Here is a 26,161-nt window from a genome sequence, read left to right as displayed (position 1 = left end):
TAATTCAAAAAGACACATGTGGTACTTCCATGGTGGCACAGTGGTTAAGAATCTGCCTGCCAATGCAAGTGACACAGGTTCAAGCCCTGGTCTGGGAAGATCCCACATGCCGTGGAGCAACTAAGGCCATGCCCCACAACTACTGAGCCTGCACTCTAGAGCCCACAAGCCACAACTACTGAGTCTGTGTGCCACAACTGCTGCAGCCCGTGCACCTAAAGCCCATGATCTGCAACAAGAGAAGCCACCACAGTGAGAAGCCCGTGCACCACAACGAAGGGTAGCCCCCACTCTCCACAGCTAGAGAAAGCTCACATGCAGCAACAAAGACCCAATGCAGCCAAAAATAAATATATTAATTAGTTTAAAAATAAGTCTTCATTTAAAAAGACACATGTACCCCAATGTTCACTGCAGCACTATATACAATAGCCAGGACATGGAAACAACCTAAATGCCCATTGACAGAGGAATGGATAAAGAAGATGTGGTACTTATTTACAATGGAATATTACTCAGCCATAAAAAGGAATGAAATTGGGTCATTTGTAGAGATGTGGATGGACCTAGAGAGTGTCATAGAGAGTGAAGTAAGTCAGAAAGAGAAAAGCAAATATCAGATAATAACACATATATGTGGAATCTAGAAAAATGGTATATATACATGATCTTGTATGAAAGCAGAAATAGTGACACAGACAACAAATAGAGAACAAATAGAGACAACAAGTAGAGAACAAATGTATGGATACCAAGGGGAAAGGGGTGGGGTGGGAGGAATTGGGAGACTGGGATTGACACATATACATTATTGATACTATGTATAAAATGGACAACTGATGGGAACATGCTGTATAGCACAGGGAACTCACCTAGTGCACTGTGGTAACCTAAATGGGAGGGAAGTCCAAAAGGGAGAGATATCTGTATGTGTATGGCTGTTTCATTTTGTTGTGCAGTGAAGACTAACACAACATTGTAAAGCAACCATACTCCAATAAAAATTAATTAAAAAAAAGAGAGAAAAACAAATACTGTATATTAATACATATATGTGAAATCTAGAAAAATGGTACAGATGAACCTATTTGCAGGGTAGAAATAGAGACACAGATGTAGAGAACGGATGTGTGGACATGGTTGGGGGAGGGGAGATGAATTGGGAGATTGGGATTGATGTATGTGCACTGCCATGTGTAAAACAGATAGCTAGTGGGAACCTGCTGTATAGCGCAGGGAGCTCAGCTCGGTGCTCTGTGGTGACCTAGATGGGTGGGATGGGGGTGGGGTGGGAGGGAGGTCCAAGAGGGAGGGGATATATGTATACACATAGCTGATACACTTCGTTGTACAGCAGAAACTAACACAACATTGTAAAGCAACTATACCCCAATTTAAAAAGAATGTTAGGCTAAAGCAGCTTTGTGAAGCAATGTTGTATGTGACCACAGCACTTGCAATCAGTGCAACAGTATCTCCGACTAGCTTATGTGACCTTGGAGTCACCGTGAAAACTCCTTGGGTCCCAGTTTCATCATTTCTAATATTAGGACATTGGACTAAGCTGTGAGTTGGAAACTCAGATGCCAACGCCTCCTGGATGAATGAGAGTGATGATGGTAAACTGAAGAGCATATACCCCATCCAAAGGGGTGGCCATTACTCAGATCCAACCAAGGATTGCCATGCTGAAATTTCAAGTTTGGGCTGACAAATCTCCCAGTATTTCCTAAGGACTGAAACATGACATTTAAGTTATTTCTTTAGATTTTAATGTGTTGGTACACTTTTTATAAAAAACACAGTGTGGGCCAAGGAAGGCTTATGAACAATGAGCAGGATAGAACTCACAGGTTATTACTCACCTCTGGACTAGATGAATCTCAAATGTCCTTCCAGTTATTCACCTTTTGAAAATGATATATGGAGGCATAAATGTGTTCTTCTAAGACAGAGACACCTGTGCATAGTGCTGCTCCTATTCCTACAGCTGCTTTCTTCCCCAAAGGGGTTTGTACCTTGGCTGAGGTCCAGGACAATCGCCAATAATCTTCCTCAGCTAGGAATTTCTGCAACAGCTTTAGCACCCTGTTTCCTGATGACCCAGATCTATGTCCTGAAACATAAAAATTGGTAGAGATAATCATCCCAACTTTGGATAAATTTCTATTACTTAGCATTATGTAGGTTACTTTAAAGACTGTGTCAGTCCCTGTATTCCTCTGCACTCTGGAATGTTGTTGAAGTCTCCCGTAACATCTTTGTATCCTCCTTGATCTTTAATTAGGATGGGAAATATTGACACCCTTAAGGTCCAGGATGCACCTTCAATCCTAGAAGATGCCTCTGAAAGTTGGTTAGTTATTTCAAGTGAGTGATAGAAAGCACATTCTAGACATAGAGGAATAATCCAGAGAGAAGGAACAATAGGAAATTTTAAAAAAAGGTGGAACAAAGTGTCAGAAAGAGTGAGATGACAAGAGAAAGGTTGGGGGCCATCCTTGAAGGGATGCCTTGAAGAATTTCTTACTCTGAGATGGATGGGACAAATAAGAGCTTATAAAGCCAAACCGTTGAGAAGGAGAGAGAAGATAATATGGCTAGGTGTCCTCAATCTTTCCTGTGAAGTATGTGATAAAGTTTTGTTCAGTAAGTGAATACCGATAGACTAATATTTGATGAGGGAGAAAATGATTGAGAAAAGGTTCTCTGGAAAATGTCGTAGGTAGACAAATATAGATGATTTTTAAAAATACCAAGTAGATTTAACAGTAAATAGATTTGAGTCAGCAAGAACCCACTATGGAACAAAATGAACCAGCTTATTGCCTTGCTCGAGGAAAGTAATTAGTAGCTTTAGGATAAATGAAGAAAAAGAGCCTAGGAGTGGGAGAAGGGAAATTTTAGTTTCATAGATCTGGGATACAGAGCTATTCTGAGGGAAGCCAAGTTGCAGGATGTCGTCATGCCTGTGAGTGGTTCAAATGGAGTAGAGATGAAGGCCATATGTATTGAGGCGGTCAAGGAATTGTGACGCCAACAGGGGAATATGCCAAAGTTACCAAGGAATGTAGCTGTAGAGGACACGGGGAGACAAGGTAGGAGGTTGTTTTGCAGGTTAGCTATATCTGGGGATGGCAGTAGGGAATAACAAACTTATCCTGTTTTAAGAATTTTGATAAATGGCATAAGGGATTGCCTCCAGGGGAGAGAATTGTCATGGAAATAGAATTGTTAGCAAGAAATTACTGTCTCGTTCTTGGGAGAAGGTAGAAAGAGTGACCCAATAATGTTCTCTGGCAATGGGGGAGGGGTTTCAGTGGAAGGTGAGAGCAGAGGATCATGCAAGAGATGGTCAGGGAGGATTAGAATTAAGCTATAAATGAATGAGAAGGAAAAAACTATAGCAAGGAGTAGCTTTGAAATCAGACAGACTTGGGTTTGAATCTGGCTCTGCCACTTACTAGCTGCAGGGGTTGATCCAATTTAAGAATTCCACTTTAAGAAAAATAATACAAGGAGTGACATTAGCAAGATGGCAAACTAGTAGGTCTCATGTCCCCACCAAAACAGTAACCTAATAACTACTCACAGATGAAAACAGCTCTGGAGAGCTCTAGATTACAATAAAGAAACTATAGCAAAATGGAGTTTTGTGGAGCACAAAAACTGAAGATGCCGGAATTGAAAAGCACAGCAAGCATTTTACCTGAATCATCCTATCCCCCAGCCCAGCACAGCTTGGGTCCAAGAGGGATCCCCTGGACCAAAGACTCCTCCTAAGGGGGTAAAGGGAACCAGAAGGTCCCCAGCAGCCTTCACCACCAAGGACTACAGCTGACCCCAGCTGACAGAGCTGCTTGGAGTCCATGCCACTGTATGCCCCCTAAGCAAGATCTGCCACTGCATCCCTCTAGGGCCAGAGGTGCCACACCCTTCCCTCCCTCACCACATTCCCCCAAGTCCTGATGCCACAGCGTGGGCACCCATGTCCTAGATGCTGGCACTGCCATGACTGTGCATATACCTTTGTCCCTGATCCTGGCACCAAAAATGATCCCCTTGGCTGCGACTTACCACATGGGGGAAAAAGAGAGTAGGAGGACCCCAGGACCTCACCACCACTGTGAACATCTGCAGTGCAATTGAACTTAAGTTGTTATCAACTTAAAATAGAAAGTTATAACTACAAGATATGTTATGCAAGCCTGGAGCTAACCACAAAGATAAAAACCTATAATAGTTACAACAAAAGATACACAGAAAAGAATCAAAGTAAATCACTACCAAAAAAAAAAAAAATCAAATAAAAAAGGAAGATGGCAAGAGAGGAAGAGAGGGACAAAACAGCTGCAAAACAGAAAACAATTAACAAAATGGCAATAGTAAGTCCTCACTTATCAATAATTTATATGTCAATGGATTATACTCAATCAAAAGGTATAAAGTGGCTGAATGGACTAAAAAAAAAAAGGAGCCAGAGTTATGCTGTCTACAAGACTTACTTTAGTTTTAAAGACCCTCAGGCTGAAAGTGAAAGGATGGAAAAAGATATTCCATGCAAATGGTAACCAAAAAGAAAGCAAGGGAGGCTATATTTATATAAGACAAAATAAACATTAAGTTAAAAACTGTCTCTAGAGACAAAGAATGTAATTATGTAATGATAAAAGGGTCAGTTCAACAGGTAGATATGACAATTATGCAGCAACGTGAATGCAGTTAACAACACTGTAACGTATACTTGAAATTTGCTAAGAGGGTAGATCTTAACTGTTCTTACCATGCACACACAAAGAAAGTGGTAACTAGGTCAGGTGATGGATATGTTAATTAGCTTGGTTTCGGCAATTATTTCACAATGTGTACATATATAAAAACATCAGGCTTCCCTGGTGGCGCAGTGGTTGAGAGTCCGCCTGCCGATGCAGGGGACACGGGTTCGTGCCCCGGTCTGGGAAGGTCCCACATGTCACGGAGCGGCTGGGCCCGTGAGCCATGGCCGCTGAGCCTGCGCGTCCGGAGCCTGTGCTCCACAACGGGAGAGGCCACAACAGTGAGAGGCCCGTGTGTCAAAAAAAAAAAAAAAAAAAAAAATCAATTGTATACTTTAAATTATACAATTTTTATTTGTCAATTATACAGCAATAAAGATGGGGAAAAAAGAAAGATAATACAAAATATGAAACTAAAATTAGAGCAAACGTGGATTTTTATTTTGAAAGAGAAATAATAATACATTTTTTAAAAATTTAAAGCTAACAAATACCAAAAACATTCCAATATTCAGAAAGATAACCATATATATTTTTTACTACCTGACAGTTATATACACCGCATGATTTCTTTCCTACATTTTTGGCTTCAAATTCTTTAGTCACTTCTTCATATGACAGTTGTTTCGCAATATCATTTTCTATCGTAAGAATAGAAAGGCAATTCAGTCCTTCCTGTAATATGGTTGCTATAATCTTCTTAAATAATTGCTCAGAAAAAATGCCTTTTGCCTCCATAAGTCATTATTGGTATTGTCATTTAGATTTGTAGAGTTATTCCCAAATTTGGGAAAACCTGTATTAAACTCCTCCCATATGTGAATGTAAGATTTGGAAGCATTTCCATAGTCTATCTTTTGTGTCTGTAGACTTTAAACCTTGTCTCTCCTCTGTTACCTGTGTACTTCCAGTGCTGGGTGCTGTAGGGCAGATTCATATTATGTTACAACTTTTGGCCCTACATCCTGTGACATGATGCTGGGTGAGCTGACACGGCAAATTCCTACACTGGGGGGCTGGTGAAACCTTAACCAAACATGAGGTGCTACTAAACCCAAATTAAATGTAGCCTACCTCAACTTGCCCTTATCCATCTCCCAGAAAGGTTTACGGCCACTCCAGTGCCACAAAGGAGAGTGTGATGGTGAGGAAATTGTAGTAGAAAGAGAAAACAATCTTAACTGATTTCTGTTAAAATATCTTACTTTTGAAAATTTAGTAAAAACATGACCATGTGAACACATGCTAGGACTTCTTACAGGGCCTTCGCAGGGACCCCTGCAAGTGAAGGAGCTAAAGCCTAAGCTGCATCAGCTTCATAGGAAATGGCCTGCTGGGTAGTTAGGGACCTCGTGGCAGCTACACAATTTCTCTAGTATCCATTTCTCTATCCCGCATGTTATAAGGCAGATGAATTGAAAGAATGTATATAAAGTGCCAGTTCCAGGCATAGAGTAGGTAATCAATAAATGGCAACTAATAAGTAATTAGTAGATTTTACAAACCAGTGACATCTTTTATGTATTTCATACTCTCAAAGACTACAAAGGTTTTTTGTTTTTATGGTTTGTTTTCATTTAAAGACATTTAAGGTGGACTACTTGAGTACTTTTTACACACCCCCTTAGAACTGGGAGCACCTTGGAGTTATTATAATGGAGAACTTGGAATCACCAGGGGTGGGGGGTGCAGTTTAGAGCAGAGCAATAAAGGCAAAACAGCTTAAGTCCATAAGGAAACCCTGTCTCCTAAAGGAGTCCCTCTTTTTTTTTACCCTGCCAGCTGCATAGGTACATGGGCTCAGATATGAGCATATGTCATATATTCAGACATTCCCGATAGAAGGCCAGGAATAAATGAACACATATATGAAAAAACACCCACTTTTTGGGCCACTTTGCTGTGTCAGGCGTTGTGCTGGACCCTCTCATATTCGCTATCTCAGTTAAGCTTCGCAGCAAGCCTGTGCCTGTGTGGGTCCTCAATGTACAGATGAAGAAACAAACAAGGAGAGGAGATCAGCCTCTTCAGCCCTCACTTGGGATGTTGTGTGTAGAAGTGGAAAAGCCCAGGGGGAAAGAAGCTGTGCTCCATCTTTGTGGTTCTCAGCTCTACCACAGAAGGGCCTGAACCAGCTAGCCTGGCACTCCTTCTCTTTGTCCTGATCCTGGGGCAAAGCCAGCACTCTAAGCCACTCTCCAGAGTTCTGTGTATCAGGCCAAGGGGGCAGGGCTAAGTTCTATTCAAAAGAGAGTAAATGCCAGAAACAGGATGGGAGTTGGGGGCAGGTTAAGGGGTTGGGGAAGAAGAAGGAATTCTGTCTTCAACATAAAGAGAATGTTGAATGGAAGTCCAAATATTTTTTAATAACACATTTTTGGATAACAGTAGGAGAAGTTTTCTTACCTTCCCCATCCCAAACCTTGAGGTAGTATCAATCAGAATAGCTGCTTTATTTTAGTTTTTTAAAATATAATTTATATAATTCTAACATATGAAAACCTGTGTTTATAAAATCGATTAAAATGGCATTATTTTGTTTACTAAAGGAGTTATTATAAAATACCTTTAACTAACCTCCTCAGAACATTTAAAAATAGATCCATTTCTTAAAGATTTGTCTATTACCCTAAGCAGCAAGGTGTACTGTACACCAAACCATCTATGTTTCCCATGCCATTAATGATGTTACCTGTATTTCAGGACTGAGAAGAAAAGTGAAAAAGCACTGAAATAATTTTATTCCTGCCCTTTCCCACTACCTCAGACTCTGATCATCAGATCTCTGTGCTGCTGGCCACCACTCCCATTCCTTGTCCCACTAACATAAGAGGTGAGGAGGCAAAGTAAGAGGCCCTGTTACATGTAAGTGGGAGAAGGGGTGAATGCCACTGGTTGTGTTCCCTGGAAGCATGTCCTTAGACAAGCAAAAGGTCTTTGAAAGAAAGGGAAGGGGGAGGAAGCAAGATTGGGCAAGATTGAGAGATTTCAGATCATGATGCAAGTGTGGCAAGGTCTCTGCCAACCCTGTGGAGCTCCAGAGCAAATATTGACCATCAGAGGGATTCTAGATTGTGCTGAGATATTCCCCCATCTTGCTCAGTCATGGGCTACCAGTTACCCCAGGAAGAGTGAGACCCTGGCTGTCTGCAGTTGAGGCAAACTCTGAAGAAGCCAGTGATTTGAGACTGTCTGCTATTAGCTGCTTCCTGCAGCCGGGCAGATATTCACTCCTGGAAGAAGGAACTGGGCAGCTCATTTCTGTGTCTACCACAGTCCATCCCTTGTCCCTCCTGGATCTCCTTCTCCACATGTTTTGGCAGCACATCCTCTGGGATTCTGATGGACCTCCTTTCCTGAGAGAAACTTAGAAAAGGGACGTTAGCAGGACAAGCTGTAGCTACCATAGCTAAAGTAGATTCCAACAACTGGTACTCATGTCCTCCCTCCTCCACTCAACTATCCAGGGTCTCCTCAAATTTGGTACCAAATCTAGTCTTGTCTACAGTATACCTGATAGCACTACCCCAACCCTTATTCCTGAGGGATCTAAGCCCATCAGAATGTCCCACCTTGGGCCAAAATGATCCTTCACTTACACCCCTGCCTTGTAGAGTCGTTGGATGGGGACAGCCCTGAGAAGAGTACCACCCTGACTCTCTGCAGCCAACACAGATCCTAAAGCACGAATGGATGGAGGCAGCCTGCTGATCACATTCCCTGCATCTGACAGCAAGTCCTTCCTTGAAGGCAGAGCTGAGCAGTGCATTTCTACGTCTGCCATTGGTGAATGCTATTTTAAGCACCTGTCACAAAATAATAAGAAAAATATTACTTATGCTAGAATAATTCATCTATTATTCAGTGTTTGTATATTTTTATTTTTTAAGTAAAAAATCATGATTTTTTTTTGCTTAAAAGTTTAGGTTTCTCTTTAAAATCACATATTTCTGGGTTACTAGGTGGAACAGAGCAGGAGGAAACAACCATCTGGCTCTTTAATAAGTGTGAGTTTTTGATTTAGTAGGTGGTGTTTGTGTTAAAGAACACAGGTCTTTTGGGTTATCTTTCTTCATTCCTTAAAAAAGGAGACAGAAATTCCAAAATAGTCTTGTTTGTTTGCTTAAGAGTCTGTTATTTTTCTGATAACTAAAGCTTCAGAGTGAAACATAAAGTCCTGGTAAAACTGACTGAGTGAATGCTTCGGATATGTGGTAAACTAGAAGAACGAGAAGATGAATTTCCAGAGATGACTGTTAAAAAAGCCTCAAGTGGTGGAGACCATCCTCAAGAGCAGGAGGGAATGAAAAATGAATTCATTCTTTAATAAATGGGCATCAGTGTCCGAAATGAACAGACTCTTAAGAGGGGCTAATGCACAGCCTAACTCCCTGAGAGGAGGCTCTCCTCTGTGGGAACCACCCAGCAGGCTCACCTCAATGTGGACACAGTGATTCTTGAAGTTGCTTACATAAGCAGTAGTATTGCACAAGTGTGGAACCTAAAGGGGCTAGAATCCTGTGAAGCAATTGGTGGGACTGAGCTATAATCACTATGTTTATCACTGTCGGTACAGTTGGCAGACTTCAGTAGCTTGGAAAATCATGGGTATGTATACATGTATATACATACTTTGTGTGGGTATGTATACAAACTTTGCAGATAAAATTCCAATATCTGTGTTCACAAGAGAACACAGATACAAATACGTACATATAGAAATCCGCATCTTGGCAAATTAACCAATCTCGCTCTGTTGACTAAAGGAGTCTTACCTAAGTCCCAAAACAAATTAACCTTAAAGAACTACAGTGTCAAACCCTTTGGTAGAATTCTTTAAGGGCCAGGACCTTGTTGAAACTCCTAGAGTGGTGTTTGGCATATCATAGTTACTCAATAAATGTTCACTGAATGAAGGATAGATGGATGATGGATAAATGATATTTGATTAAGTACATGCAGAATAATAAAGTGAGTCAGTCCTTAGGAGCTTATGATTTACTTCATTTAGCTCAAATAAATGCCAGTGGTTATAATGATAGGGATTGCAAGAATTGTAATGGACTTTAGGAATGGTCTAGTTAAATTCTCTTATTTTACTCATGAGAAAAATGAAGCTTAGAGGAGTGAAATGACTCAAATAAGATCACTCATCCAACCTGTGATCTAATCTGTTCTAGGTATTCTGCCCTTGAATTCACAGTGCTGCCGGATGGTTATCAACAGATCTTAAATTGGTTCCACATAGATATGTTCATCTATGTAATACCATATCAGAGAGAGAGAGAGAATCTATGCACTATTTCTTCTCTTTTTATAATTGACATATCATTGTATGAGTTTCAGGTGTATACCATAAAGGTTTGACTTACACATGTTCTGAAATTATTGCCACAATAAGTATAGTTAATGTCCATCACCACATATAGATACAATAGGAAGGAAGGAAGGAAGGAAGGGAGAAAGAGAGAAAGAAAGAGTCTGAGTCCATTTCAGATTTCTTCTTGTTTTCCCCTCACAACATTATTTGCATAGGTGTGGTGAACTGACTTCTCCTCCCCTTACCAGTTCTCTCTTGGAATATTTTCTTTTTGTGGATATTTTAGAGTTAATTTCATTCTGGATTCTGGTAAACCTGATCATTGAAAACAGTTGGGGCACTGTCTCGGATGCCTATTCTGTTTATAGTCACATAACAAACATTTCAGTCTTTTGCAGGTGCAGTTACTAGATTTAAGCCATATCGTGCCAGGCACATTGCCGTTCACTTTCTATCTCAGGTGCCCTCTACAGCTAACCTTTTAACAGAGTGCCTGCTGTCATCATTAAAGGGTCCACAGAGCTCTGTTACAGAATAATAACCTTGGCATCCCGGTGCCAGGTGCCAAACCCCTCTCCACAGCCTGTTATAGAATTTGGTCCTCTCTGGCACTCAGTCGCTTGGAAGTGGAAGCTGGCCTTCAGTGACCTTTCTATTTTTAACTGCAGTCTTATTTTCCTTCTCCCATTATTTCTCTTCTTCTCCTTAGCCTCTGTAATGCCTTAGTTCAGGTCAGGCTCAGCTCAACTTCCACTTTCTTCATTTAACCTCTCAATTCTCCTGACAGCTCATTCTTTTCCTTTGTCAAAGCTGTACCTTGCAGAATGTTCTCAGACTATAATTGGGGTTTGGGCTCATGCTTAGGCAAAAGTATGTATTTTATTTCTAATTATAAAGTACTACTTTATAACTTGAAAGAAAATATATCTGGAGCAGGGACTGCTGTAAGCTTGGTAATGGAGCACTGAACAACATTGTCCCTGTCCTCAGTGCAGCTAACGTCTTAGAGGGGAAGGCAGGTTATAAATGAGTGTACATTCAATAGACATGAGATAGTGATAGTGCTATGAAGGAAAATAAAGCAGGGGGAGGAAACAGACAAGAACAGAGAGGTGAAGGAGCAATACTTTGGTTAGAGTCAGGAGAACCTCTCTAAGGATATGACATTGAGCAGAGACAGGGACAAACTGAGGAAGTAGACTCTGCAGAGACCTGGGCAAGTGTGTGCCAGGCAGAGGGACTAACAAATGCAAAAGCCTTGAGGTGGGAACAAGCATGGTCATTTCAAAGATGAACAAGTAGGCCACTGTGGCCTGAGGAATGTTGTAAGAGGGGAACGGTAAAAAGCTGGAGAGGTAGGTCAGGACCAGATCTCATACAGCCCAGGGAAAGACTTGAGGAAGCCATCAGAGAAGAAATGCAGAACAACATGGTCTGAATCGTGTACTAATAGAACTATTCTAGCTGCAGAGTGGAGAATTGACTTGGGGATGGAGGCAATGCACAAGAATGGAAACAGGGAAGGCAATTAAGTGACTATTGAAGTAAATCTAGGTAAGATTTTGGAAGATGGCAGTAGAGCTTATCAGAAGTGGTCAAATTCAGGATGTACTTTGCTCTAAAGAAAGGAGGGAAGGATGACTCCTAGGTTTTGGGCCTGAGCAAAAGGAAAATGGAGAGATCACTAACAATTTGTGGAAGCCAGGCAGGGTGCACATATCTGGTTTGTGTGGTAGGAAGGGAAGATATTCAAGAGTTCTGATTAGATGTAAATTTGAGATGATGGACTTGGAAAATTCAAAAGAATAAAAAAAGACATTTAAAAAAATCTTAGATATAGTGCTCTAGTTCAAAGGAAAATACCTATTAACATTGTAGTTTTATCTTTCTGCATGTATTTACTGCATATTTTTATTTAGCTTTAAAACTACCTTATTTTAAAAGAATTGTGTTCTTTGAACTAATATACAAAGCTATATTATATTAGACGATGTTTTGATGTATAAAGGGAATTTTCTGAAAAGTTCATCTCTGTGCAAACTGAAAGTATCTATGCAAGTTTTTTTTTTTTCATCTTTATTGGAGTATAATTGCTTTACAATGGTGTGTTAGTTTCTGCTTTATAACAAAGTGAATCAGTTATACATATACATATGTTCACATATCTCTTCCCTCTTGCGTCTCCCTCCCTCCCACCCTCCCTATCCCACCCCTCCAGGCGGGTCACAAAGCACCGAGCTGATCCCTCTGTGCTATGCGGCTTCTTCCCACTAGCTATCTACCTTACGTTTGGTAGTGTGTATATGTCCATGCCTCTCTCTCGCTTTGTCACAACTTACCCTTCCCCCTCCCCATATCCTCAAGTCCATTCTCTAGTAGGTCTGTGTCTTTATTCTTGTCTTACCCCTAGGTTCTTCATGACATTTTTTTTTCTTAAATTCCGTATATATGTTTTAGCATACGGTATTTGTCTTTCTCTTTCTGACTTACTTCACTCTGTATGACAGACTCTAGGTCTATCCACCTCATTACAAATAGCTCAATTTCATTTCTTTTTATGGCTGAGTAATATTCCGTTGTATATATGTGCCACATCTTCTTTATCCATTCATCAGATGATGGACACTTAGGTTGTTTCCATCTCCGGGCTATTGTAAATAGAGCTGCAATGAACATTTTGGTACATGACTCTTTGAATTATGGTTTTCTCAGGGTATGTGCCCAGTAGTGGGATTGCTGGGTCATATGGTAGTTCTATTTGTAGTTTTCTAAGGAACCTCCATACTGTTTTGCATAGTGGCTGTACCAATTCACATTCCCACCAGCAGTGCAAGAGTGTTCCCTTTTCTCCACACCCTCTCCAGCATTTATTGTTTCTAGATTTTTAGATGATGACCATTCTGACTGGTGTGAGGTAATACCTCATTGTAGTTTTGATTTGCATTTCTCTAATGATTAATGATGTTGAGCATTCTTTCATGTGTTTGTTGGCAATCTGTATATCTCCTTTGGAGAAATGTCTATTTAGCTCTTCTGCCCATTTTTGAATTGGGTCGTTTGTTTTTTTGTTATTGAGCTGCATGAGCTGCTTATAAATTTTGGAGATTAATCCTTTGACAGTTGCTTCATTTGCAAATATTTCTCCCATTCTGAGGGTTGTCTTTTGGTCTTGTTTATGGTTTCCTTTGCTGTGCAAAAGCTTTGAAGTTTCATTAGGTCCCATTTGTTTATTTTTGTTTTTATTTCCATTTCTCTAGGAGGTGGGTCAAAAAGGATCTTGCTGTGATTTATGTCATAGAGTGTTCTGCCTATGTTTTCCTCTAAGAGTTCGATAGTTTCTGGCCTTACATTTAGGTCTTTAATCCATTTTGAGCTTATTTTTGTGTATGGTGTTAGGGAGTGATCTAATCTCATACTTTTACATGTACCTGTCCAGTTTTCCCAGCACCACTTATTGAAGAGGCTGTCCTTTCTCCACTGTACATTCCTGCCTCCTTTATCAAAGATAAGGTGACCATATGTGCATGGGTTTATCTCTGGGCTTTCTGTTCCTGTTTAAATATACAAGAGAGTAAGACTCCAAGAAAGCCCAGGCCTTAATGTTTGAAAAGGTGCCTGATCTTCTCCCAGTGAAAATACAGTGTGGGAACACTGGCAGTAATGGATGGATGTGAAAGTCTCTCTCCATTCCTTCAGCTATTGATGTTTAATATTAATCAGGGATAGCACAAGATGAGGTCAGCTTCATAAGAAGCTGTGTAAGGGTCTGAGAAGAAGCTGGTATTGATTTTTATTGTTTTTTATTTTTTGAATTTTATTTATTTATATTTTATACAACAAGTTCTTATTAGTTATCAATTTTATACATATTAGTGTATATATGTCAATCCCAATCTCCCAACTCATCCCACCACCACCACGCTCCCCAGCTCCGATTTCCCCCCTTGGTGTCCATACGTTTGTTCTCTACATCTGTGTTTCTCTTTCTGCCTTACAAATTGGTTCATCTGTACCACATTTTTAGATTCCACATATATGCATTTGTATATGATATTTGTTTTATTTTTGTGACTTACTTCACTCCGTATGACAGTCTCTAGGTCCATCCACATCTCTACAAATGACCCAATTTCGTTCCTTTTTATGGCTGAGTAATATTACATTGTATATATGTACCACATTTTCTTTATCCATTCATCTGTTGATGGGCATTTAAGTTGCTTCCATGACCTAGCTATTGTAAACAGTGCTGCAATGAACACTGGGGTGCATGTGTCTTTTTGCATTATGGTTTTCTCTGGGTATATGCCCAGTAGTGGGATTGCTGGGTCATATGGTTATTTTATTTTTAGTTTTTTAAGGAACCTCTATACTGTTCTCCATAGTGGCTCTATCAGTTTACATTCCCACCAACAGTGCAAGAGGGTTCCCTTTTCTCTGCACCCTCTTCAGCATTTGTTGTTTATAGATTTTCTGATGATGCCCATTCTAACTGATGTGAGGTGATACCTCATTGTAGTTTTGATTTGCATTTCTCTGGTAATTAGTGATGTCAAGCAGCTTTTCATGTGCCTCTTGGCCATCTGTATGTCTTCTTTGGAGAAATGTCTATTTAGGTCTTCTGCCCATTTTTTGATTGGGTTTTTTTTTTTTAATATTGAGCTGCATGAGCTGTTTCTATATTTTGGAGATTAATCCTTTGTCTATTGATTCATTTCCAAATATGTTCTCCCATTCTGAGGGCTGTCTTTTTTACAGTTTCCTTTGCTGTGCAAAAGCATTTAAGTTTCATTAGGTCCCATTTGATTATTTTTGTTTTTATTTTCATTACTCTAAGAGGTGGGTCAGAAAAGATCTTGCTGTGACTTATGTCAAAGAGTGTTCTTCCTATGTTTTCCTCTAAGAGTTTTATAGTGTCCCGTCTTACATTTAGGTCTTTAATCCATTTTGAGTTCATTTTTGTGTATGGTGTTAGGGAGTGTTCTCATGCCATTCTTTTACATGTAGCTGTCCAGTTTTCCCAGCACCACTTATTGAAGATATTGTCTTTTCTCCATTGTATATCCTTGCCTACTTTGTCATAGATTAGTTGACCATAGGTGCGTGGATTTATCTCTGGGCTTTCTATCCTTTTCCATTGATCTATTATTTCTGTTTTTGTGCCAGTACCGTATTGTCTTGATTACTGTAGCTTTGTAGTATACTCTGAAGTCAGGGATCCTGATTCCTCCAGCTCTGTTTTTCTTTCTCAGTATTGCTTTGGCTATTTGGGGTCTTTTGTGTTTCCATACAAATTGTAAACTTTTTTGTTCTAATTCTGTGAAAAATGCCATTGGCAATTTGATAGGAATTGCAATGAATCTGTAGATTGCTTTGGGTATTATAGTCACTTTCACAATATTAATTCTTCCAATCCAAGAACATGGTATATCTCTCCATCTGTTTGTGTCATCTTTGATTTCTTTCATCAGTGTCTTATAGTTTTCTGAGTACAGGTCTTTTACCTTCCTAGGTAGGTTTATTCCTAGGTATTTTATTCTTTTTGTTGCAATGGTGAATGGAATTGTTTCCTTAATTTCTCCTTCTGATCTTTCGTTGTTAGTGTACAGGAATACAAGACAATTCTGTGCATTAATTTTGTATCCTGCAACTTTACCAAATTCATTGATTAGTGCTATAGTTTTCTGGTGGCATGGTTAGGATTCTCTATGTATAGTATCATGTCATCTGTGAACAGTGACAGTTTTACTTCTTCTTTCCAATTTAGATTCATTTTATTTCTTTTTCTTCTCTGATTGCCATGGCTAGGACTTCCAAAACTACGTTGAATAATAGTGGTGAGAGAGGACATCCTTGTCTTGTTCCTGATCTTAGAGGAAATGCTTTCAGTTTTTCACCATTGAGAATGATGTTTGCTGTGGGTTTGTTATATATGGTCTTTATAGTGTTAAGGTAGGTTTCCTCTATGCCCACTTTCTGGAGAGTTTTTATCATAAATGGGTGTTGAATTTTGTCAAAAGCTTTTTCTGCATCTATTGAGATGATCATGTGGTTTTTATTCTTCTATTTGTTAATATGGTGTATCACATTGATTTGTGTATATTGAGGAATCCTTGCATCCCTGGGATAAATCCCACTTGGTCATGGTGTATGATCCTTTTAATGTGTGGTTGGATTCTGTTTGCTAGTATTTTGTTCAGGATTTTTGCATCTATTTTCATCAGTGACATTGGTCTGTAATTTTCTTTTTTTGTAGTATCTCTGTCTGGTTTTGATATCAGGGTGATGGTGGTCTCATAGAATGAATTTGAGAGTATTCCTCCCTCTGCAATTTCTTGGAAGAGTTTGAGAAGGATGGGTGTTAGCTCTTCTCTAAATGTTTGATAAAAATCACCTGTGAAGCCATCTGGTCCTGGGCTTTTGTTTGTTGGAAGATTTTTAATCACAGTTTCAATTTCATTACCTGTAATTGGTCTGTTCATATTTTCTATTTCTTCCTGGTTCAGTCTTGGAAGGTTATACCTTTTTAAGAATTTGTCCATTTCTTCCAGGTTGTCCATTTTATTGGCATAGAGTTGCTTGTAGTAGTCTCTTTGTATACTTTGTATTTCTGCAGTGTCCATTGTAACTTCTCCGTTTTCATTTCTAATTTTATTGATTTGAGTCTTCTCCCTCTTTTTCTTGATGAGTCTGGCTAAAAGTTGATCAATTTTGTTTATCTTCTCAAAGAACCAGATATTAGTTTTATTGATCTTTGCTATTGTTTCTATTTCATTTATTTCTGCTCTGATCTTTAGGATTTCTTTGCTTCTACTAACTTTGGGTTTCGTTTGTTCTTCTTGCTTTAGTTCATTTAGGTGTAAGTTTAGATTGTTTATTTGAGATTTTTCTTGTTTCTTGAGGTAGGATTGTATTGCTATAAACTTCCCTCTCAGAACTACTTTTGCTGCTTCCTATAGATTTTGGATCATCGTGTTTTTGTTGTCATTTGACCCTAGGTGTTTTTTGATTTCCTCTTTGATTTCTTCAGTGATCTGTTGGTTATTTAGTAATGTAGTGTTTAGCCTCCATGTGTTTGTGTTTTTTACGTTTTTTTCCCTGTAATTGATTTCTAATCTTATAGCGTTGTGGTCAGAAAAGATGCTTGATATGGTTTCAATTTTCTTAAATTTACTGAGGCCTGATTTGTGACCTAAGATGTGCTGTATCCTGGAGAATGTTCTGTGTGCACTTGTGAAGAAAGTGTAATCTGCTGTTTTCAGATGGAATGTCCTATAAATATCAGTTAAATCTATCTGGTCTATTGTGTCATTTAAAGCTTGTGTTTCCTTATTGATTTTCTGTCTGGATGATCTGCCCATTCGTGTAAGTGAGGTGTTAAAGTCCCCACTATTATTGTGTTACTGTTGATTTCCTCTTTTATAGCTGTTAGCATTTGCCTTATGTATTGTGCTCCTATGTTGGGTGCATATATATCTATAACTGTTATGTCTTCTTCTTGGATTGATCCCTTGATCATTATGTAGTGTCTTTCCTTGTCTCTTGTAACATTCTTTATTTTAAAGTCTATTTTATCTGATATGAGTATTGATACTCCAGCTGTCTTGTGATTTCCATTTGCATGGAATATGTTTTTTCATCCCCTCACTTTCAGTCTGTATGTGTCCCTAGGTCTGAAGTGGATCTCTTGTAGACAGCATATATATGGGTCTTGTTTTTGTATCCATTCAGCGAGCCTGTGTGTTTTGGTTGGAGCAATTAATCCATTGACATTTAAGGTAATTATTGATATATATGTTCCTTTTATCATTTTCTTAACTGTTTTGGGTTTGTTTTTGAAGGTCCTTGTCTTCGCTTGTATTTCCCACCTAGAGAAGTTCCTTTAGCATTTGTTGTAGAGCTGGTTTGGTGGTGCTGAATTCTCTTAGCTTTTGCTTGTAAAACTTTTGATTTCTCCATCAAATCTGAACGAGATTACAAGTGAAAATAAAAATGGCAACTTGGATAGAACTTTTTAAAAAATGCAAAATACTCTGATTGATGTGAATATGAATGTGTGAGAGATAGTCGTGAGATAATAAACCTATGGGAAAAAAACCCAGAATGTTTTAAAGAGATACATTCAGAGGACACAAAGAAGAGCTCTTGGATGTTAAAATACAATAGCAGAAATTAAAAATTCAATAGAAATTCTTGAGGATAAAGTTGAGGAAAGCTTATAGAAAGTGAAACAGAAAGGTAAAGCTATGGAAGATAATACAGGCAGAGAATAGGAAAATTAGTGGGGCAGTCCATGAAATTTAGAAGCAGAGAACAGAGAAAAGAGAAGGGAGGAAATTAACACAGAAATAATTCAAGAACCTTCTCCAGAACTGAAGCACAGCATTTCCAGACTGAAATGTCTCACTGTGCCTTCATGATTATGAATGAGAAAAGCCTACCACAAGACACAGCATTGTGAAATTTCAGGATACTGAAATCAAAATATAAAATAATAAGAAAAGTATTCAGATTGAAAGTTCATGATTCATTGAAAATATCACTAATCAATTTGTCAATAAGGCATGGAGGTTAAGAGCATGAATTTGCCATCCAGCTCAGCTGAATTCAAATCCCAGACTCTATACTCACTAGCCCTATAACTCTGGGAAAGTCATTGCAACCCTGTGTCTCAGCTTCCATATCTGTAAAAAAGGAAGTTAAAGTAGCACCTACCTTATAGGTTTGTTGTATTACATGAGATAATAAACATAAATACATACAGAAGTGTGACTGGAACATAGTCAGTGCTGAGAAAATGTTAGCCTTTGTTATTGAGCCTCTTATTAACAACTATAGAAGCTAGAAGGCAATAGATCAAAGGCTTCACAATTCTGAGGGTACATGTTTTCTTGTCTATAATTCTATTCCCAGCCTACCATTACTTAAGTATCAGAGTAAAATTTTAAAATTTTCAGACTGCAAAAAGGTAAGAAAAAGATTTACCTCTTATATGCAGTTCCTCAGGAATCTGTGTTCCGCCAAAACAAAGAAAACTAAGAGAGAAAGACATGGAATCCAGGAAAAAGGAAATTCCATACAAGAAGTAGAAAGAAAATCCCCAAGATGATGGTGAAAGGAGACCCGCAAACAAGAGCTAAGCTTCAGACATCCAGATGTGGAAAGTGAAAGGCTCATGAGAGACTTTTTTTAGGAGGATGACATTGATGCTTAACGTACATGCATGTACTGAAAGAAGATTTGCATAACTGGGGAAGTAAATAAAAGAACTACAAATACATAGGAAGCTAAGAATGGACAACAATAGCATTACCTAAAAATTAAAAAAAAGAAACAAGGAAACCCAAACTTGTTAAGGAAAAGTAATAACAGTACCCAATATGACTGAGCAAGGTCTTGTGTTTATATAGTCTTAATACTATACACGCTGTAGTGATAATACAAAATTATGATGAAACTCTGTTGAGAAAAAAGGGAAAGAGTGAGGTTGTATGTGTAAGCTGGGGATAGAGGCAGTGAAAGAAAGCTAAATTGTAATTTTCCATAGTAGGAAGTCAGTATGTAATGCGTAAAATTGAAAAATTAAGCTTGTTTGCTTGTTTGTTTGTTTTTAGATTGGTGGAAGTATGGAGGCAAATATGCTAAGAATCAGTTAAAAGAGCTAAAAGTGGCTACCTCTAGGCAACAGAAATTGGAAAGAGGTAGTCAGAGTTCTGCTTTTTTACTGTAATAAGGCTTGTACAACAATTTGACTCTCTAAATTATGATCATGTGTAACTGTGATAAGAAATTAGCACTGAATTAAAAAATAAGCATTGCCCCCCAAATTAGAGCACAATGAAATTAAATGACACTTGCTCATGATCAGTATTATTATGTAACAAACATCCTTATATCCTCAAATATTGATCTCTGACAAAATCTCTGACAATTTATTTTACATAAACATCTAGAGGTAGAACTCCTTTGTTTAAAAAAGTCTATGAACTCTTTAAAGCCTCTTTGTATATATTCCCAAACTATATTCCAGAAAAATTGTATCAAAATACTCTCACAGAAGCCATCGAGGAGAGTAACTCTCTCAACATACTCTCATCAGCATTAAGTATTAATTTTCAATCAATTTTGTTAGTTAGTATAAAGAAAATATAATTTAATTGGCTTATCAAAAGGAAAATTAGATTCTGTTCATATGAATAGCTGCCTAATGGTTAAAATTTTTAGTGACTTCCTGAAGGCATAGCATAGAAGTTAGCCATTAATATCCATCTTTGGGGCTTTGTCTTTGATTAGGATATTTGGAAGAAAATGTGCCATCACACGAGTTATGTGATACAGACTTTATTATACTTGGTGTCATAAAAATAAACTTTATTCTGAGCTGAAGGAAATTAATGATCTTAGACTTTAAACATGGCCTTTCATTTTAGAAGTAGTTGTGTATTTTATGACTATCTTAAGTTTATGCAATGCTTCTCTCTGGAAAATATTTGTTCAATATTCACTTAACAAACATTGATTAAGTGTATACAGTGTTCTAGAATGTACTAAGTGCTGGGACACAATGGTAAACAAAACAGTTTTTGCCCTAAAATCTCAATCCTTGTGTAGGATTTACATAACAGCCTCAGAAAGTCAAGGTAATCTCAGCAATTGAGGGAGAAAATTATTTCTGAAAATATAAATGTCTCTATAGTATGAGAAATAGAGGTGAATAACTTGACTTCCTGGTTGCCAGCCAAGAGTTCAGTCAACTTAGAAACCGCTGCACCTAAGAATATTTAAACAAATCACGTTCAGGAGTAGCATATGATTACAATTAAATGTATGGTATGCACATGTGACTCAGATGTCACGTGGTCTCTATTCAGTTTATAAAAATGGATAGAGAAATCCATCTTCATGTGAAGTATATAGAATGTCCACAAACTCTGTTTCATCTTTATACATTCTCTGTAACTTAATTTTTTGTCAGAAGAGAGATTTGATCCTAGTTCAGAAAACACAAAATACTGTTACATGGTCGTTTCTGTCTTTGAATTGCATTGTCAATGACACTTTAAAAGAAATGAGACCTGACACATACTTTAAAATGTCAACATTGAATTATATCACCATAGTAAGAAGGAAAAACCTCACACAATTTTCACCCACCAGATGTAGACCATCCTGTTGCTCTGCTTCTCAGCCTTAGTGACAGTTTCCCACTTGTACAAAAGCTATTTCTGTGACAGAAACATGCCTTCTCTTTATTAGTCAGATCTGGAGTTATAACTATCATCAAGAGAAAAACAAAAACAAAACAAAACAAAAAAAAACCACACTGCTTAGGAGCCATAAGACAGATAAAATCATTTTCATCCTCTACTCTCCCCACAGCACTGTGAGAACTTGGTTTCGCTTTTGAAAAGTGGCTTAATGATTAGAATGGAGTCAGGGTGTATTTGCAGAAAGACAGATTAATAGGTCACATTACGACAGTAGTTGGATAGAGTTATAAACGTCAGGGAGCATAACTCTCCTGTCCCAATGCTAGCGAGTAGCAAGTTAAGGAATCATTATCTGAATGTCTCTATTATCAAGGGGCCATGGCTCTCAACATGCTTCAATAAAACAAACTCATAAACATATCCTTCTGTTTTTCTAATCATTTCCCTATTTTTTTGCTTCTTTATGTGTAGCACTGAATAGTTTCGGTAAGTCAGACAGATGTGAGTTTCAGCCTTGATGACACTTAATTAACTATGTTAACTTGGGCTTAAACTCTGAAAAGCTCAGATCCCTCACCTGTAAAAAGAGTGAAATGCTCTCAAAAGGTAGAACAAAACTCCCCACTCCTTTAGTGTGGGCTGTGCATAATGACTTCCTTCTAAAGAATGAAGTACGGAAAAGAAGAAAAACAAATAACTTTACAGTGGAGCAATCTGACAAGCTCTCCCTCAAGGTTGATACCAACAGTGATGAGTCATATTGATAGTACCTACTGTTGATATCCTGTGCTGAGCATGGCACTTTTCCTCTGTGGTCTTCCTCCCCCAAAACCCATAACCCCTCTAATTATGAGGAAAATCATCAGAAAAACCTAAACTGAAGGGCATTCTACGAAATGCCCTGACCACTACTCCCAAGAAGGTAGAAATGGCATCTTTCCTCATGAATATTTTTAGTTATTACATATTATTTGATGATTATATATTTTCAAAATATACATTCCCACCCTACTGACTTCAGGCTTGGCCATTTGACTTGCTTTGACAAATGAAGTGTGAGCAGAGATGAAGTGTGTCCCTCTGAGCTTCTGTCTTGTGATTTTGGTATGCTGTTTTCCCTCTGAAACCTCCATTAAGGCCTCGCAGTCTACCGGCCCACATCCTAAGTGAAGACAATGAGCCGCCCAGCAGCAGTGTTACTGTGGCAGGAGAGGAAAATGTCATGTCCTGGGACCCACAGGAACCCTTAGGACAGACCACAAGTGAAGCTTCTTGGTTTTGTGCAGAAAAGAATTCAAGAGCGAGCCAAAGAAAAGCAAAAGCAAGTTTATTTCCAGAGATACGCACTCCATAGGCAGAATGCAGACTGTCTCAGAAAGTGAAAGTGGCCTCAGGGCAGGGGATTGTCAGTTTTTATGAGCTGAGTGATTTCACATGCTAACAAGTGGGAGGAATATCCTTGCTATTTTGGGGAAAGGTGGGGATTTTCCAGGAATTGGGCCACCACCCACCTTTTTGGCCTTTTATGGTCTGTCTCGGAACTGTCGGTGGGGGGGGTGGGTAAGGGGGAGTGATTTTTAGTATTACATTGAAGGTATAATGAGGTAAAATCAATGACCAGACTGTTCTCGAAGCCATATTGGTTTCAGCTGGTTCCAGCCAGTTTTTATCGCATCCTAACAGCTGTGCCCCTTCTTCATTTATCTGGTGGTTGGGTCCTGCCCCTTCCCTTCCTGTCTCATTACCAAGCAAAGGGCTTGTTGCCTGACACACGTAGAAGCAAATACTCTGGCACCGGCTTTTGAGAAAAGAAAAAACTTTATTGTGAGGACAACCAGCAAGGAGACAGGAGGTACAGTTCAATTTTGTCAAACTGGGGTTCAGTCAAACTTTTATGAGTTAGGGGAGGAGGGTTGGTATGCAGAAGAACTGGCGGGACTTTGGAACTTGGCCATTTGCAGTAAGGTACGGTAAAGGGGCTTCAGTCTGGACCCTCCGCTTCTGAAAGTGTTCCAGCGTTCAGGTTCCAGTCACGTCCGAGCCTTTGGTTCCATGGGGGGAGAAACTGTGGTTCTGGGTGTTTTTTGAGGTCAAGATCTTCTCCTCTGCACATGCTTTGGGTTTTGTTCTGTTGTCTCTGAAAAACAGCTCAGTATCTTGTTAGAAACAAGATAGGGCCAGTTTGGGGCTGGTTCTGTGGTTACGGCGGTTGACCTATGAGAGACATGTAGTATATGAGAGAAAGAAATGTTATGAGTTATTGAGATGTTGGAGTCATCTTATGACAGCAAAACTGAGCTTAAGCTGAGGACCTAGCTCTACTCAAGTAATTGAAGTTCATACCTTTTCCCCTTCTCTCCCTTTCTTCCTCCATGTTCCCTCCTGTCTCCTCCGCTTCTTCTTCTACCAACTTCTTTTCATGACACATTAATTACACATTAATTTCTGAGCTTCTCCTTCCTCTAGTAACTACTTTTGGACTTGAGCATTCCAGCTTCTCTTCTTAAATTTGCTTTTAGCTATTTCTGTTGCTTTCATTTTTCTGGTGTTTACAACCAGAGGCACCAGTGAATGATTGGAGCTCAGATAAAATTCCCTCTGCTACTCACCTGCCTTGCCCTTTATTCTCCCCACATTGGTGTCCAGATGAAATCAGATTAAAATTAACATCCAGAAACTATTTGGATGGAAAAAGAAACTACCACAAGGGAAATTAGGCGTATTTTTAAAGAGGTTAGGAGCTGCTTATAACCATATAAGTCTAATACATTCTTTTTTTTCTTTTAGCATCAGCTACCTCCTGAATCACTGCCCAGTTGCCAGCTGCAAGTCCTAGTTCCAAAGTAAGTCTAGCCAAGTCTAAAATTCTAGTTGACTCATCCAACCTTCATGTTCACCCAGGACTTACTTAAGCATCCAAAATAACTTAAAATTTTAGATTCTATCTTCCTAAGATATCTGCATCTGGTAAATGATGCAAAGGCTAAATGGGCAGAAAAGACTCCTCTTAATCATGTCTAAGTTCAATTTCACATGCATGCAACTTATATGGGGAAAAATATCATTAGATTCACCCAACCTTCACAAAGTTAAACTGTCAAATCAACTATCTTTTCAGGAAGCAAATGTCCACAGCACAAAGCCAGAAGACTCTGAAAGGGTAGTGTTGCCAGATAATAGCAGAAGGAGCTGCTATTCTGAAGTCAGGCGCTGTTCACATTAGCTTCAGGATTAATGTCACTGGCACAGAGAGCAAGCTCACTGCCATCAGGTAAGCACACACACAACTTTTTCTAGTCCTGTAAAAAAGAGTAAGGGGGTTGATTTTCCTCCTCAACTTCTATCTTAGAATTCATATTGTCCTCTATGGAGTTCATTTATCTCTCTCATCTGAAGATGTAGGATATGTCTGCTCAGGTGGGTGCTCTGAGCATCTAGGAGCCAAATTTGAGGAGAAAGCCAGTCTGCAAAATAGTTGGTTGTTCAGGAGTAGCCTGTGTACTTCCTCCATGAAAAATCTTGTTGGTGCTACTGTGCTGGGGGTTTAAAAGAATGTGTCGCACAGGGGTGGGGTGTTAGGATACATTTTTCTTGTACAAAAACTTAAATGTATAGTTCAGAAAGAAAGAAAATAGTCTGGTTCATTTTGCCACACAAATGGCATCTAGACAAAATTTGGATCAATTGGATTCCAAATCCTATTAAGATATGATGGTAATTGAGATTCTATAGCTTTTACAAAGCTGATTAGGCAATTTTCACAATGTATAAGAATCTCTGCAGAATTTCCACTACTGTTCCTTTCCAGACTAAGAAAGGAGGAGGAAAGAGGAGAGTGATGGTTGGGGCAATCATTTAATGCCCTGGAAGACATTTAATTGCCTTACAGGTTTTATTTCTTTCGGCAAACTGGTCTTTGATTTTTCTGAGCTCACTATGGAAAACTTTGCTGGTCATCAAATTTCTGTTTTTTCTTATTCTTTGCTCAGTTGTTTTTGTTTGTGTGTGTTTTTAAAGATTGTTTTATAATCTACTTTAAATCTTATTTTTAAGTTTCATTATGGGAACAAGAGCCAATTTGCTAAATTCTTTATACCTTTTTCATGTACAATGTTCATAACACTGTCTTATATGGATTTTTTAAAATATATTTTTGAGCACAGCTTATACTGTCTACTTGAAGACAGAACAGGAAAGTCACATATTAAATATTTTGATCACCATATACAATTGCTAGGAAGAAAAAATCAATAGAAACCATTAAAAGTATGTCAAACATAGTAAAAAAAAAAATTACCAATCAAACAGATGGTTATCATCTTGACAGCTTGACACAGAGGTTAAGCCCAGAAAGTACAGCATTTGAATTCATGAAAGAAAGGAATGCACCCTTAAAAATATCAAAAGGTAGAACCCAATACTTTTCAGAATATATTGTTTTGTGTCTTTTTAGGACTTGATGTAAGGCACTGATGAGGTCTAAATTAAACATAATGAATTGCTAATGTGTGTACTCGTGGCTAGGTCATTCATAGAAAACTTGATTATTTGGAAAACTTCAATATTCAAAGATTAGCATATTATATTAAATATGGGGCATGGACAGAAACCAGTGACCCAGGTGAGTTGCTAAATATAAAATTCCCTGGAGTGATCCTAGCTTCTCTGAGTGGTTCTCAGTCTGTGGTTAGACAAGATCTTTGAATTGAAGGAGAATGGAAAAATAGCCTGAGATTTGGGGGACATAGTGAATGCATTTTTTCTTGGAATGTGCACTAGATTGCTTGAGTATATTATTTACTTCCTTGCATACAAAGTTTAGATGTTCCATGTATTTGGGTTTACTTGATAAGTAA

General features: G+C 38.6%; 1 long non-coding RNA gene across 2 annotated transcripts in view; it reads left to right on the top strand.

Moving 5' to 3' along the window:
* LOC109551895 (uncharacterized) overlaps positions 1-26,161 on the top strand; it is a 592,297-nt gene that overhangs the window by 342,903 nt on the left and 223,233 nt on the right. Inside the window, exons 1-3 of one of the 2 annotated variants that reach the window (XR_002178595.3) lie at positions 23,073-23,157; positions 24,093-24,148; positions 24,424-24,576. This is a non-coding gene — a long non-coding RNA (uncharacterized lncRNA). Of the gene's footprint in view, positions 1-23,072; positions 23,158-24,092; positions 24,149-24,423; positions 24,577-26,161 lie in introns of those variants that run through there. The other variant, XR_002178594.3, reaches the window with a different exon arrangement.

Source organism: Tursiops truncatus, chromosome 4, assembly GCF_011762595.2.
Source record: "Tursiops truncatus isolate mTurTru1 chromosome 4, mTurTru1.mat.Y, whole genome shotgun sequence".
Lineage (NCBI taxonomy): Eukaryota > Metazoa > Chordata > Mammalia > Artiodactyla > Delphinidae > Tursiops > Tursiops truncatus.
The sequence above is the reverse complement of the archived record's forward strand: the minus strand, read 5'-3'. Positions and strand labels throughout refer to the sequence as shown.